The 15234-nt window shown below is 37.9% G+C and overlaps 1 protein-coding gene across 1 annotated transcript in view; it reads right to left on the bottom strand.

The window, feature by feature from the left end:
* The window catches only part of thsd7ba (thrombospondin, type I, domain containing 7Ba), a 179877-nt gene extending 165327 nt beyond the window's left edge, over nucleotides 1–14550 (bottom strand). The window contains exon 1 of the mRNA XM_072397299.1: nucleotides 14354–14550. The gene's annotated coding sequence lies outside the window, so the exon portion shown is untranslated. The remainder of the gene's footprint in view (nucleotides 1–14353) is intronic.
* Between the last annotated feature and the right edge of the window lie 684 nt (nucleotides 14551–15234).

Here is a 15234-nt window from a genome sequence, read left to right as displayed (position 1 = left end):
CCAATTGGGAAATTCATTTGATGGAAGTAAAAAGCTGGGATAATGCATTATAACCACCAGGGCTTGTAAAATATCCACCTGCTTAATCTCACAGGTAGTCATATGTCCTGCATGAAGGCATCTGTAACAGTGCTCACCAAAATGTTAAGAACATATTATACCCCTCTGGGTCCTTCAGTGTCGTAATGTAACGTTTCTGTACATTTTAAAAATGTTACAGAGTCTAAGAGCTCTATGAATTAAAAAATGGTTGAGTTAACTGTTGGTTTTTAATGTTGTTTGGGATGGGTGTTCTTTACTATCAAGTGGTAAAAGTTTAGAAAAAGGATTGAGATTTAGAAATAAACAGGGCACTCCATAGGTAAAAATGTCTTTATCTGAGCAGACATGTTTCTGTCTTACGGTCTTACTCCTCATATAAAACCTTCTGATTTATTTGGCATTTCTTGAAGCAGTGCATGAGTGGCTGCTTCCCCCTTTTGTTAAATAATAACATGGCAGATCAGAGAAGACTAAGAGATGTGGCCTTACACTGCATTGACGTCACGAAAACTGGCAGACTGGGTACTTTGTGGCTGGTCATGCATCTGTCATCTGTCGCAAGCTGCCTGAGTGGTGCATGACAAACATAAAAAGCTACAAGGAAGAGGGTGTGAACAGGTCTGTCCCTACAGGCATCTGCTTAACCAATGAAAACCCAAGAAGATGCGATTATTCAACTTCATACAGTACTACTCCTGCAATGAAGCAGTGTCATTTCCAGTGTCATTTTTTTTGTCAAAAGACGTACTGTTTAGGATGACAACTGCATACCTCCAGCATACTCCAGCATACCTAAAGTGCTAATAATAATGGTTATGGAGCTGCATGCTAACGCCACAATTTGCCAGCACAATGATCAGTGGGGCGAATATAATCCCGGCTTTAAAGAGGTAAGCATAGTTTTTCAGACACATCGTGAAAAGAGGTGCTGAAATTCATAGTATTTAAAAAAAAAAAAAAATGTTTTGTTGTTGTGTGAACATTGAAGCATTTAAAGATGGTTGAGAAGACTTTCAAAATAAAATTATGAACCATCAAATGGGCACTTTAATCCATATTTTTTCGGAGCAGCCAGCAGCAATAGCTCTGGTAATATTGTATTGTTGTCTTTTTTGTATTTTCTTGAGTTCATTAAAACCCCTTTTTTTAACATTTCTCTGGTTTGGATGCTGCAGATACGACTGCAGAAACAAATTTTGAAAAAAAAAATTACTTTTGGCTTAATTTGTAGATTATATTAGCGGGCAGATACTGCTGTGTCTGCAGTGAGTGTAAAAGAGGAGGGATAATAGTGCTTGTTAACAACAAATGGTTCACCCTGGATGCACCCTTTGATATTAAACTGTTGGCTATGAGTTTCTCTCCACATTGTTCATCGCAGAATTCTAATGGGTTACCAGATAAGGCTGACTGTGATGTAATCCGCTAAGTTGCTGCGAAGCTACAAACACAACACCACACCGCAATGAATTTATGTTCATAGTGATCTATAGTAATTCTCACTGTATCGCTCTCTCTCTGCAATACTTCTAACTTTCCAATATTTCTTCTGAGTTTTATCAAACTTTTACAATTACAAGTTTTTTTTATATAATTTGTTATATAATTTCACTCAGGAAATGTATTAAATATCATTCAAATCAAATCAATATATTGCAGACCACTGATAATAAGTGGCCTGAAATTTTTTTTTCTTAATCAATTCCTCTTACTATTCTGGTGAGGGCAATAATACTTTACTGACCTTGTAAGAATTCAATGATAAAAACTTGTGACTTTTTGGCTGTTGGCAGTAACATAATCATGCTGCAGCTGGGTTAAATATTTCTTTGATATTTAAGTTATTTGGTGGTGACCCATCTAATGCTATTAATGATGACGTGTTAGATTTTGTGGTATTAATTTCTCTGTTCATTTGAGTACAACAAAAGTATGGCCAAAAAAGCACAACATTTCAAAAGACGTGAAAGAACTGATCCCAAGAGATGTTATGATTAATGAGAGATTCTCTTGTTCCTATAAATGTACCAGTTTTCAAGACCAAAATGCCAGCTGGAGAAGCCACAAGATCTCTACCTTGTCACTACTCGTGAAATCACTGACGGATTGGAGTTTGATCTAAAAGTCATAAACAGCCATAGCCTTTTTTTTTCTAAACAAAGCCATCTTGCAGTGATTGAAGTCACACTGACGTTTTGTGAATTTGAGTTTTGTAAGGGTCACCGCATAGTAAGTTATTGTATGCTATGTGAACATGAAATGTATGTTTTACTAGTAAAACTATTATATACTGTATATTTAAAGTGATGCATTTTTCTGACTTTTTTTTATTGTTGATTTAAAATTTTTTGATATAATACAGACATATCTTTGTGAGTTCCTTTATGTTCACACAAAGTCTTAAAAATGATGCAAGCAAAGACATTTGGCCCTATACCTATAACTGTCCTACCTGCCGATACGATAATCGCCAGATCACTTGTAAACAAGATAGCAAACATTATATCCAACAGAAACCCCATACACACGGTTTCATCTTAAAATTTATTTCAGTTATCTGAATATTGGATTAAAAACTAAAGGATTTCTGCAATAATTTATTCAACTTGGCTATCACATTCTGGCTTACTGACAAAATAACTTACTACTTATCTTCAGTAAAACAAAATTAGCATCTCTTTCATAAGGCCAGTCTTGCAAAGTGTTGGTTTATAAAGAAAAGACCAATGAAAAACCTACATCCCATCAATCAATTCATATCATTGTAACACAAACCCACACCAGTAAACAGTCGATGGATGGTCCAGCTCTGAAATGTGAAAATTCCCTTTCATTAGCCAAAATGACTGTAGCTAATTATGTAGCATGAGATGATTCAAGATATTTTTTTTCACTCTGTGATCTTTTTTAACTGCCAGTTATGATGGTCAAAACATCATAATACACTATTCAAAATTTATAATACAAGCCAAAACAGTCATGATGGGTATAATGAAGCATGTCATGTAAACCATTTAATAAATTGCATGAGCTTGTATATCGTGACTCTGTTTAGGTGTTATGAAGATAGGACATTGTTTGTGCAAAGACAAGCTGATGAGACAACACCTAAACCTATAAACTGACAAATAACATCCCAAAATTACCATCCATTTTTTATACCCGCTTAATCCGTCGGTGGAGGGTGGGGCTGGAGCCTATCCCAGCAGTCATTGGGCGAGAGGCAGGGTACACCCTGGACAGGTTGTCAGTCTATTGCAGGGCCACAATCCCATAAATACCCTTCTTCCTAAATAAAGTGCTCAAGAGACTTTTTTAACAGTTAAAACACCATGAAAACCAAAGTCCCGGCACAGTTCAAGGCATGATGTACCTAACCAATGAATACCCACATGGCCAGGCACTCAGCTTTGCCACATTTGTGTATGAAGTGATTCCCACTTCATGGCTCTGGTGTTCAGCCAGGAGGCCCTCAACCTAGCACAAGAAACCAATGCTAGTCATTATCCCATTGTTTGTTTAGATGCACACAGCCTGTCCTAATTAGATGCAAAAAGAAAAAAAAAGACAGAAACTCTATATAGTGGCACTGCAAATGAGGATAGAGAAATTCATCTCAAAGCCTGCTGCTGGAGGATCGTGTATAATGAAATAATGAACTACCACAGGATAGACTCTCATAAGAAGGCACATCAACAGGCAGCCTTTTAGAACAGGCAACTGCTGGGGAGAGCAAAGGGCCATCACAAAAAAAGACTGATTCGTGCACCTCGGGTGTCAGGGCATGAGGGTGAAATGTGATCGATAAGAATTGATCCCTGCAGCTGCTCATCCACAGATCCTCATAGGACCAAAACAGCAATAAATAGAAAACAGTTGTAAACAAAAGCATCAGGCTGTTCAAACATACAGCAAGAATGTTTATGTGTTGTTGACCAGACTCCTTCCCAGATCTGGCATCGCATGAGGTATAATTCTATTGTCTTTGCTGCAACTTTATATGCCTCTTCACTGCATTCATCTAGCATCCTGCAAATGTGTGTGTTTTTCACTGCTTACTCAAAATGAAAACAAGATCTTGGAATCTTGACATTGTCAGGTTGGCCGCAAGGGTTTTGCTTGAAACTCAGGTAGCAAAAACTTTGCTCAAGAACTGTTCAATCTTCACATTCTTGTTGACTTTAACTCCTGAAGGAAATTCTGTATTCACTCATCGCTGTGGCGATGGGATTAAAGAGAATTTCATATTGTTATCTTTAATGATTTAAAAAGCTTTTTATATTGACAAACCAGAGAATGTAAAGATGGACCGAACTTTATAGAGGTTGAACTTGATAAAAAAAAATACTTATTGATGCAGCACAAAACTTTTTTTTCACAACATGGTATTACGAATGTGGAATTCTTGAGGTCTTCAAATGAATGTTTGCCTATTGTCACTCACATGAAGAAAGGCTAGAAAGAGTGAGGCTTCAGGGAGAAAGACTGCAGCAGAATACTCAGACAGGAAGAATGAGAAAGATAACGGAAATGCTACATCAGTAGATTACCAGCCTCTAAAGATCAGAGCCTTGGGCTTCCAAACTCAGGCAAGCATGCATCTTTTGAATGCACTGATAGCAAATTTCTCATTATAAAAACACTCACGTTATGTAAAATATTCTCTCTAAAGTCAGAAAATGTGAGGGTTGTTAATAGGATTTAGTGTACATGTGTGTGGGTGTGATTGTCTGTTTACACCAAATGACACTGCACTAGAAATACGGAAGGTAATTAAGCGTAAATGAAAAAAATACAATGTAGGCAGTGCAAAGTAAAACAATACAGCTTTTTAAACTTCTGCTTGCATAAAGGTTTAACGACAATAAGTAAAGCATGATATGAGGAGCCTCATGCCAAATAGCATCAGAATCTGCTTTCTAAGGATTAACCCATTGATACATAGAGCAAAATCCCAAAAAACATCCCATCGGTTGTCTGTACTCGTTGCCACAACCTATCTATAATTACATTAGAAGAATTCTACCTCTCATACTTGTGAGAGCAGCTGCATGTAAAGGGTCACAATGGCATCCACGAGGATGATGGGCACGTTGTAAACATGTTTTAGCCTTAACAATGATCATTTTCTAACTCAAATAGTTTTAAGTTCTTACCCTAATCAAACGGTGATGTGACAAAGTTTTTTCATAATGTGTTGCGTTTGCATGTAACCAAGGCAACCAGCAAAAACGGAAAAATGAAGGTTGCAGGCAAGTATAGATGTATTTTACCCCGAAGCATGTTTGTTTTCCAACAATTTCTCAATCTCAAGTCACACAAAGTGGTATGTTTAAAAGAATTCCGGGTAACCGTGCCATCCATATTTTTGGTCATGTTACCCTACTGGCAGTAGAGAAATATGACCAAAATATTTTAAAGTAAGACACACCATTGTACTTTGATTACAAGTTTTCTCTGTGTTGTGTAATTTTGAGCTCGTCCTCTATTATCCGATGCCATACATACACATAACTGCAGCAAGTGTATCCAACACAAAGCTAAGGATAAATTGCAAGAAACGCACTCTTCACTGATCATTTATGTAAACCCCAGTGATAAAAAGAAAGCACTCATCCTTCTTTCAGAATCAATGGGTTGATGTTTAATTTAGATCCAGATTTTTTTTAGATATTTTAAAATAACAGCTGGGCTTGGTTTGTTTGCCAAAAGCTTTCAACAGATTTCATATTTGTAGCACACAGAAGGAGATTGTCCACTCAGACACATCCTTACTCCTGGAGCCCGGTTAAAGCTTGAAAGAGGCAGGACAAGATACAAAAAATATTCTGTTGTTACATTGCAAGTTTGGAATTTGGCGAAGAAGAGTGTCTTGCCGTTTCTTTAATTCGTCTTGTGATTTTGTCACCACTACTTATTTCCAGAAGATCTGTATCTTTGGTTGTTAGATGCAGGCGTCACCTTCTTACACATGGCTTCACCAGAAAATCAAAAGTCTTATCCAAAATTTCATGACTGCAGTGCATATGTGAAAAATTAAATTTGATATTTTCCCTTCTCTTTTGTAATTTCCACATGAAGACAGGTACTTATCTTGGTCAATCAGACACGATACAACAGTCACAGTCAAAAGAGTCAGTGAATCAAAAGAGTGTTGCTCTTAAGCATCTCCACTGGAATTAGTCTGACCTCTCACCTTTCAAGTTCACATTACTAAGGCTCGAGTTACATACCTTTCACTTGCTAGTCATTAATTGTGACATCCACTCATGTATAATATCGTCACTTTCTGATTCCATGAGATACAAACAAGCGTTTGACGTTAAAAAGCAGTGCTAAGCCTGAATATCAAAGTGGCATCAAATCAAAACTGACTGAAGCTTCACATTTCTATTTGAGTAATGGCAGGAACAGCATATTTTCACTAGAGGTCATATGTCTGCTTCAGGTGAACACTTTCTCATCAAATGCAATTACTACTGACAACTCAAAGACATGAGAACGAAGGTCTATATAGGGAGGTGAACAAAAACACATATTTGACCATTAAGAGGGAAGTGTAATGCTGCACTAATTCTATTATGCGCAAGGAAGATTTAGAGAATATAGCCAGTGATCCAAAGTTAATAGGGGTGATGGAAATAGCGGATCCAAACTAAAGGCCAGTGAACCATCAGGAGGCTGACCAGGTGCAGTGACAGCCTCCCTCAGCCTCCTGACAACTGCATAACACTCAGAGAGCAAACTGTGTGGCCAGCTGGAAAGAGCAACAGACAAATAAGCCGGCTACTTGACAAAGACCCTTGAGATAAGCCTTGTTCAAGCTGCGACATTTGTATTCCAAGTGTGGGGTGGGGTGGGGACTGATGTAATTGAAAACTGTTGAGGTGTTGGGGGTCAGCAAATTCAATAGAGTAAGAAAAAAAAAAGTGCTTTGTGCTCTAGGTTGCAATGTGAAGAAGTATTAGCCCAGGAGAGCATTACGGTTCCTCTGCCCAAATAATAGCTTCCTTCCTGCCCTCTATCAGAGTGATGTGAAGAGGGATAGAAGCATGAAATCATCATCACAAACCATGTCAGTGATAATGCTTCCTAAAAGAGTTTTCCTTTGAAGAGGATTTATTTTTTAAGTAGATTCAGCTATATGTAAGATGCAGCTAAAAAAGGTGGAATCTAATACAGGAAAGTCATCTGTGTGAAGAATTCCTCATACATTTGAATTGCTTTCATGTAAGCAATGATTGACACAAAAATATTGTTTAAAGAGGTTTAAATATGCGCTCAACAGAATAAATATTACTTCAAATAAAAGAATGAAAAAAGAAAAAAAATTGCAACACTAGAAATCTATCTTGAGAAATGTGACCTTCATAGCTGTCACTCTGGTACTTTACTGCCCCATGTTAGCAGAGACAATGATATCAAGGAATCCCTGGTTGCTGCTGTCATGGTTAATAACTCTGTGAATACACTCACACCTGTGGATGTACAGGCAGGTGTTTTCTTGAAGAAATGCAGAATTCACCCTGAAAACAAAAACAACCCAGTGGTGACACTTAGCAGTTCGTAAAGCCCCTCGACAATTAAAATTTGTTCAGTGGGGCTTGATGCACTCTGCAATTCTAATACCACAAGGGAAAATGGACGTGAAAACCAAAAGTAGCTCATAAAATGCACAGATTTATTTCAATACCATTATTCTGAGCATTTCACAAATCCAAAACCTTGTTACCCAAGATGATTATGGTGCATATTAAAGCTGTGATTATTAGTCCTACTCTACTGGAGGATTCCCATGTGAGGATGGTCCCATCGTGGAGCTGAAACCTGATACATTGAGCAGTAGCTTTTATTCTCTCTACAGATATTCTGAGGTGGAGACAATCAGTACATTAAATTATTCTGAAAAGCAAGTTGTGCTATATATATATATATATAGTTTGTAAGAAATCACTCTACAAATAAAGTCGGACGGATGTACTGATAATCAAATAGGAGTTTCTCGATGGCACTCCAGTTCTATGCATAGACTAATAGACCTCTGAAGGACTATTCTATGATTCATAGGCTGGCCATAGGGGTGGTAAACCACCCCAACCACCTTCACGTTCAGATTTGCATGTTTCGCTACAGTAGAGAGCGTGAGCTGCAGTTTTTTTGCTCAATCTGAAATGGGCATCTTGGTTTAGTTGTTAAAGCGAGGTTAAGGTTTGACAGCACACCCCCCCCCGCCAGTTATGTGTTTGGCAACTTCAAAGAAACAAGAAGGAGAATAGGATTCACGTCAGGTAATGCTGTTTCAAACAATAAATAAGAAAAGAGAGACTGACACGGACAGTGCACAGCAGGATGAAACCATCAATAAATAATTTGTCTGTAGCAGAGACAACAAAGTCTTTTAGAATAGTAAAGAGATTAGGGTTTAAAGAACTGATAAGAACAGCTGCTGTAAAATATGCATTCTCTAAATGTATGTTGTTTCACATTGAACTGTATTGGTGACAGAACGTTGCGGATTTACATTTTCACTCAATACAAAGCAACTCATTTTAGTTTTTGTTCATTTTGTACACTTTAGTTGCACTTAACAACTCTCTACATCTCTCTACACTCATATTTTGAGCGCAAGGATTTGGCCAAACAAAAGAAAAAGTATGTAATGATAAAAAAAAGCTTAAGGCTTTAAGCTGATAATTGAAAATGGAGTGGCAGAATTTTCAGTGAGCCTGTATTACAGAAGAATGAATTAAATAGAGGCCATGCTCAGAACTGATGAAAAATTGACATTTTTCCTGTAAAAGACACCTGTACACAGTTACGTGAATGTGAGACTCTAACAGTCTCAAAATAAGGAAGTGCCAGCCAGCAGTTTTATGATATAAATGCATGAATCAGTCACATATATAAGAAAATTGCTGATGTGAGTGAGAGGGAAAATTGTCATCAGATAACATCATTTTGCAGGTGCACTGGATTTCTTTAGAACTCCTTTTGGTAAAATTTAGCATCTGAAGAAGTTGTGAAGATGAAGAGGTTGTCAAAAACATCTACACTATTAACTTCACAAAATCAGGAAACTAAACATCGAAGGAGATACTTGTCGTATTTTCATGATGTGGATCTGTCAGATGCTTACACTGGACTTTTGTTCCAGATGTATTATGCAGGAAAACATCAAATTGAGTTTCTCAGACACATTTTTAGGTATCAGATTTTAGACTAAGATTTAGATTTGCATTTGGTTAAAAAAACAAAACTAAGTTTTCCTCCTATGAGAGACATTTCTTTGAAGGACAGACTTGGTGTTAATCTCGATATCCTTTCCAAGTGAGAGATTTCTAGCCTACATTTGATATTACATTCATAATACATTTATACATTTAGCAGATTATCAGCAGTGACCTACATGAGGAGGACAAGGAGTCCCCACAGTACAACAATTTTGTATTGTACAATTGACACTTGGTATCTGCAAAGTCTTACGTAGCAGTTTTACTAAATTTAGGCTAGTTGCCAAACGATTTGAACAAAGTCAAACACAGAAAATGAAGTTATAGAGGGTTTTTGATAGTAAGTTTTGTCACGTTAAATGCAATGTAAAAGTGTCTTTTTGTCAGAAAGATTATTCAACTTATTTTCCTTTCTAAAAACAGTCATTAGGAGAGACTGATAGACAGACTATGGCCAGTCATTAGTTTTCTTTTTGAGAGCAATTTATTTTAAACTTTATTGGTCCAAAGCATATTTTTGATATCCGTGTTAACTGCGGCCAAGCTTCCCAGCTGCAGCTCATCCTGTTAGCAGAGAGATGTCATTGACAAATATCTTCCTACTAACTCAGCCCTTTCATATATGCAATAATGCAGAGGGCCTTTACTTATGTATGTATACACTTAAACATCTCTCCATTATCTGTCCTGTTTCGAACGTCAAAGCTCTCTTATGAAGAAAATTCTGTTTGCAAACAGGAACACCTGCTCACAGTCCATGACTAATTTCATTGTAACATATGTAATCAGTCCCTAAATCAAAGCACCTGTAATAATTTTGTTTTTTTCAAGTGGCCACCAACTGGGGTTGCTCTAATGATGGAGACAATGTCTAATCAAGAAAGTCACTGGAAATGTTTAATGTAAACGCAGTTTGTTAACAACACTTTGATTGTCTGTTTATTGAAAATACTGCACAGGACCTTTACAAACGCCATACACCTTAACAATGTAGGAGTTGCACCCCAGCTAGGTTGTAATAAAATGTAATTTAAAGAGTCAAAAGTCTTTGATCGATGCAGTTATTGCATGTATGTGTGTGTGTGTGTGTGTGTGTGTGTATCAGACTCACAATGATATAGTATTGTTGCTGATTGCCAATACAATAGTATGTTAGATAAATAGTAATCTTTCTGAGATGATTGTGGCTGGAATAGTAACACATTTTTGCTTTTTATATACATTATTTCTAAGCATCTTTTCATGGGGTTGTATGTCTCAGTAGTTTTCGTATATCCAGCCAGGATTAGTTTGTGATTAAAGTTATTGGCCACGTTTCCCAGATTCGCTCATTGGCTTCCAGTGATTAGGGCTGCCACAATTTCAAAATTTTACTTTATGATTATATGGCATACAAAAAGCTTTGAAAATGTATTCCTATGTTCAGTGTTTATGTGACGATCATTGTACAATCCGAGTAATAATTCAACAATACACATATTTACGATTTATGATGTAAGTCAAACATAGAAGTAACTACAAAGAATGACAGACATTTTTATTTATGTCTGCCTTTTTGGCTTTAGGAACAAACAGCTTGCATAAGGCAGGCATGGCATTTAATAATAACAACCATGAATGAACTATTCAGTCAGTTATTAACGTCATCACACTGTTTGACAATGTATGCTCTCAGATGCTGTCACATCGATCTTTACTCATTCTAACGGTTCAGCAATGGTCATGTGCCGGGACAGACCTGCAGATGTTGTTGTAATTCCAAATTTGGTGAATTGGGTGGTGGGGTATCCTTGGCTATCTTTTTGCTACAAATCTAACAAATCACTTCTTCTAAGTTACTAGACTTTCCCTTTTCACTTGGCATAAAACTAAAAACAGGGTGTTTAGCCTTTGGTCTAAAAGCATCAAATCTGATTCCAAGCTTATGAATTCAGTGAAATATAATGAAAGAGATGTCTTGAACTACAGTAGACAAAGTGCAACAAGGTAATCTCATTAAAAGGTGACCCAAACAACTCTAGAAGTCAGATGTTTCTGTTTGTTTAATGTCCTGAAATATCTCAACAACCATAGTATATATTGCCATGAACAGCAATTCAAAGTCTCCAGAAGATGGTTTCTTTTGACTTGACTCTCATCTTTTTTTTTTGCTCTGAGCACATGTTGACATACCAAAATGCTAAACTGACCTGATGAACACAGCAAACATTACACCATCTAAACAGTTATGCTCATTTGCATCAGGAAGCTATAAAAGCAGCAGCACACGCTACTTTCCTAAAAAAACATTTTTGGGCAATTTAATTAGTTAATTTTGAATGCTATGTGATCAAAGAAGAGACAACAGTATTTGAAAGAATTCACCCCTTCACTGGCTTTTTTCTAAACAGACTTACAACCAGATGTCTATTTGCCAAGAAACACTGCACTCTACTGTACAAACTGTAAGGTAATTTCTTTGCCTTGGCTCCCAGTTATATGCCCTGATAGCTTTATAAAAGATTAATTATCACATAACCTCTTCAATATTAGTACAAATTATGATATGGAAACAAAATCAACACACACACGTACACACAGTTCAACAACAGTCGTGCTTTTCTGAAATCAAATCACTGATTTCCCACATGTGTAAGGCCATGCACCTGTAACTTGACAACCAGCCTGAATGGGTGCTATACACTGCTGCTGGCCTTGCATCCAAAATACCACCCTCATATTTCAATCAATAATCAGGTGGGGATGCAATTAGTAACTTGGAAGGGTCGTGAGAGTCACGTGACAGATCAATGGAGCAGAGAGGGGGCACACTCATTGAGGTGATTCACAGCCTAACAGTTTGTCCCACGCTCAGCCTGAATCCATGCCGTCTATCTTCTTTATACGAAGCTTTCAAGGCTGGAAATATGCATCTGTCAAAGTTCCCCCATTACTCCGGCTGCCTGTCACACCTGGGGCAGCTCACAACCAACCGGAAAAAAGAAAAGACAGAGTGTAGCTGTCAGCATAGAACCCTCGGTGGAGTGAAAAGGCACCAGCTCCCCGAATACTTCGAATCTAATTTCCTCAAAACGTGGATATTTTCGTTGGTCTCTGGCAGAGCGCTGGGTTAATGACAAAAGCTGTGTCAGGCAAGCAGCTGAGGCAGCTTCTTTTCGCTCTAGATAAGATCACACTTTGTTTTATATGAAGATATTATAAACCATATCCCTGGGAAGATATACAGTACACAGCAAAGTATGACAAAAGAAATACATCTCAAAGCTGATGTTTGTGTAGCAGTAACTAAAAAAATGTGTCATGAACAGCTGTTAGAAAGCCCATACCATGAGTTATGCTATGTCAGTACTTTGAGCAGATTTGCTTGCAGTGGTCACACTAAATGGCCTTGATGCCTAAACTTCTCCTGTGGCTCTGAGGCAGTGGACTGTCACCAGTGTGGCTAAAATGAGAAAGTTTATATGTGGATCCTCTCAATTAAAGTGCAGTATAAGCTTCTGCCGCTAGCATTTGCAATGCAGTGTGCCTGGATGTTCTCTCACCTCAACAACCAGTGTCTTTTCACATCACAAAGCTATTTCTCTCATTTCTCTCCACAGCCCCAGAGAGTGCTGCAAACTACGTCATGAATGAAATATAAGCACATCACTGTATTACTTATGAGACCTAATGTAACATTGCTTAGAGCTATTTTCAGATTTCATTTAAATTCATCAGCGTGATGATTATTCTTATACCTCAGACGCGGCCGATGGGGCATTGGTCCTTGAGAAAATATTAGCTGAAGATGAACTTCATAGATTACTTATCAGCATAAACCACCTTTTAAATCAGCAATAATGAAACATCAATCACTGTAGTACAAGCCATCTTGCAATGCTCCTCCAAAGTATCCAAACCCACCAAGAGACATGATTTAAGTGACAGTAATTTCCTCCCTGCTGAATTTCAGATGTAACATTGCATTGTCCTTTCGTTTATTTAAACTTCAAAGGCTAAACATTGCTCATGGGAAATCTTTGTACTTCTCTTTAATTAGATAGAGGCAGGAATAAACGTATGTAAATATGTATATCAAGATACACTTACAAAGCCTGTAGTCTAAAAGAGAACCATTTTCACAAATGCAAAATATCAATAATTAACAATTACCATATAACCTGCACTGTGACCTAACATTTTCCCTCATCAAAAAGCATTAGACCAAAACTAATTATTCTCTTCCTCGCTGCTCTCCATGCACACAGATTTACAACTTATGTCGATTAGTCAGTAGTAAAAAAAAAACATCCAGTCATATAGCCACAGATGCTCCAACTTATACTTGAAAGCAGCTGCCCTGAATCCATGATTCTTCAGGCAGACACACTCACCATCAGGCTTTTTTTTTCAGGGTATTAAGTCACATCTGCTCACACACACAATATACATATATATATATACATATATATATGTATATTGTGTGTGTATGTGTCAGAGACAAAAATAAAATCTCTCACATCAGCCTCTCTGGATTTAGCCTCAGCTTAGTTCTGGGAAAATACCAGCCCCGTATCAATAGAGAGTCTGCTCGTTACCTGCTGATGTGTGAACACTTGAGCTCATGATTCTGCAACTCCTCACCCACTTTCTACCACCAGCTTTGAGAGAAAGCACATCTCCCTATTCGTCTTGTTCTGTCTTTTCATTGTGTATTTCTTTATAGCCAAACATATCAAAACCAGTCCTGCATGCACACCTGAAGCACACTCAGTTCTGATTGAAGTCAAATTCCCGAAGCTGCTAATGTCACAACTTACTGCCAGTGACAGCGTATAAAATTCATTTTGAGCGCCTCAAAAAGGTATGTAACAGTGTAGCTCTCCTGTTCCGCTACTCTCTACTTCCAATTCATCACGGCAAACAGAGCGCGGAGAAACTACACACGTAGGGAATCAATTTGTGCACACTGGAAAGCATGCGATCAGGCTTTTTTCGTTTGGTTTTTGTTTTGAGTAGGTTTTTTTTAGTTTGTTATTTTGTTGTTTTCCTGAGTTATGGACCTTTGGTTCAAAGTAAATAAAAAGCAGAAAATGACTTACCTGCGCTCTTGGAGGACGTGATGCTGTGTGTAACAGATCCTATCGCTCCCTGTGGGACAGAATCACAAAGAGAGAGAAGGAGGAGGGGGTGCGGGGACAGCAAAGACATGGACGGAGGGGAGTCAGAGAGAAGGCAAGAGAGTGCCCGTGTACGACGGAAGAGAAACGCAGGCAGAGAGGAGAGAGCAGAGGTAGTGATGCTCTCACAGCGCTGCGATACTCTGAAGGGGATGTGCTGGCTCCGGGAGGTGGTACGTCTCAGTCAAATGACATCTGCCTCTCCCTTAAATACCATTGGCTTAGAGGTATGATTTCTTAATAAGCCATCCCCACTGTCTCCAAGTGAACACACCCACTTCCCTCTTTCCCGCTGCACATGTATATGCAGATGTATGCACACACTCCTAACACACATGCCCTGCGATCTCTCTGCTGTGGCATCTTCAAAGAATGTCTTTGTCTCTCCTTTTGTTCTCTTTTTCCTCCTCCAATTTTCTATTCAAGAACTTTCACATCTCTTCACTGAGGCACTCTCCATACATGCTCTGTCATTTTTAACCATTGTTGCAGGAAGTGGATTTGCCTTTCAGCTCAAAATTGCTTTTGCTTTCAGTACTGTCTTGTTTTATTGGATATTTCCAGTCATTTCCTATGGATTTCAAAAATTGAAAGATAGTCTTTGGCCTCTCATGATAGTTGTAGTATTAATTTATTCCTCTAATAACGAATTATTTTTCAGTGATTGTGGGGACACCGACTTATAATTGCACAGTATGGCCATTTTGGCAATCATTGTTCTTAATCCTTTTCAGCACACCCAGACTAGGATAGGGAAACGTTTGAACATTACTTATTCTGATTCTGATTATTTGTTATAAAAG

The sequence above is a fragment of the Leuresthes tenuis genome, unplaced genomic scaffold (genome assembly GCF_036924035.1).
Source record: "Leuresthes tenuis unplaced genomic scaffold, fLeuTen1.0.hap1 SCAF_12, whole genome shotgun sequence".
Lineage (NCBI taxonomy): Eukaryota > Metazoa > Chordata > Actinopteri > Atheriniformes > Atherinopsidae > Leuresthes > Leuresthes tenuis.
Note: the sequence above shows the minus strand (reverse complement) of the source record. Positions and strands in the feature narration are given on the sequence as shown.